This window comes from Lipotes vexillifer, unplaced genomic scaffold (genome assembly GCF_000442215.2).
Source record: "Lipotes vexillifer unplaced genomic scaffold, Lipotes_vexillifer_v1.1 scaffold189, whole genome shotgun sequence".
NCBI lineage: Eukaryota > Metazoa > Chordata > Mammalia > Artiodactyla > Lipotidae > Lipotes > Lipotes vexillifer.
The window spans coordinates 1,308,833-1,310,760 of NW_006785816.1; positions in this window are offsets into that span (position 1 = coordinate 1,308,833).

The window sequence follows — 1,928 nt, forward strand, 5'->3', positions numbered from 1 at the left end:
TCCAACAACAGTCAATGCCCAGAGAGGCTGACCCACTTGGAGACATCCTAATCACCTTGACCTGCAGAACGAATCTATGTCGTTTATCAGTACCATGTAATTTATTGCTAATTGCTTTAATTTGCTAGTCTCCTCAACTCCCTCCTCAGTGTTGGATTTCAAATATTCATGTTTCATTGTAAAGCTAATCACCTGGTCACAATCATCTACAAATTATTTCCCCATAGGCAAGGATTCTAAGGGAATGAGGCAAAAAGGGAGCTGTTTGATTTCATAGAGATAACAGGGCTATGAGTAAATATCTCCCTTTCTCTATTTTTATTTCCATTAAATTTGTTATGTTTGTGCAATAATTAAAATTTTTTTTTCTGTGATCACTTTTTATTTTCAAGTAAATCTACTCATTATAAAAGGGCAGGAAAGTAGAAAAAATCAAAATCACCTGTAATACCACGTTCAAACACAGCTACTATTAACATGATGGCAGATTGCCTTCCAAAGTGTTTGTTATTCACACCATTGTAAAGCAATTATACCCCAATAAAGATGTTAAAAAAAAAAAAAAAAAAAAAAAAACAAAAAAAACAAAGTGTTTGTTATTTATAAATTGTAATCATCCTACATAAAAAATGTTTCCCTGAAAAAGACATTTTTTCAGTTAGCGTTATAATTTAAAGTTATATTTCCATGTTATTTCACATATTCATATTTCATGTTACTTTATAGTTGTACTGAATATTCTTTTTAAAGGTGGCATCATAATCCTTCCACTATTTATTTAACCATTTCCCAATGGATGGCCATTTGTTTCCAATTTTTCACCATTGTAAAACATTCTATGATGAACCGCTTCATTCCTAAAGCTTTTTATAGGTTTAGAATTTAGTCAGTAATACTTTGAAAAATGAAAGCTAAGACAACTGGTCCAAGAGAAAAATCAGCTAAAGATATAAAAGTAGGCAATTCTCAGAGGAAGAAAAATAAATTGCTTATAAGCATATAAAAAGATACTCAATCTCACTACTGGTCAGGTAAATAAAAGTACAAAATGACACAGAGATGGATCCCGTTTTTCATAGCTGGTTAGAAGACCACAGCTGTGAGGGTTTGGGGAGGAAGGGCACTCCTGGCAGAGGGACAGCAGGTGCAAAGGTCCTGTGGTGACCCCAAGCCTGGTGTGTCTGAACAGAAAGGAAGTGGGTGTGGCCAGGGTGGCATGGAAGAGGGATAGTGCTAGACGATGAGGTTAGAAGGTGACAAGGTGGGGGCATTAGTTAGAACCTCTTTGGTCAGTGGATTTTACTCTTCATGAGATGAGGAGAAATTGCAGGGTTTTCTCTTTTTACAACAAATACACATTATTTTTGTAATTTCAAAAACATGAATAAAATTTAAAAGAAAAAGATTGAAGCCAGTTGGGTTCACAGTTGCCTTGGGCCCTTGGGTTGGCTGGAGATGCAGGACAGGTGAGCTGCAGGATGGGCCTAAGATCCAGGCTGCACGCCCAGGGGGCCAGCCTGCTCTGAGGTCCTCCGTGATTTGCCTTCATCCACCCGAATGTAGTTACTTTACCTTTTTCTGCCCTCGTCCCATAAACGAAGCTATGGTTTCCACGCAGAGAGTGGTTTATTTCTGCTGAAGGGATGGATGCAAATCCATTCATTCTTTTGCTCGCTCATCGTTCATTACACTTATGACCACCAAGCCTTTGTTTCTGTTATGGCTGAATTGTGTCCCCTCAAAATTCGTATGCTGAAGCCCTAACCCCCAGTACCTCAGAATGTGATTGTATTTGAAGATAGGGTCTTTAAAGAGGAAAGTAAGTTAAAATGAGGTCTTAGGGTGGGCCCTAATCCAGTATGACTGGTGTCCTCATAAGAAGAGGCGATTAGGACACAGGCACGCACAGAGGGAAGACCACGTGAAGA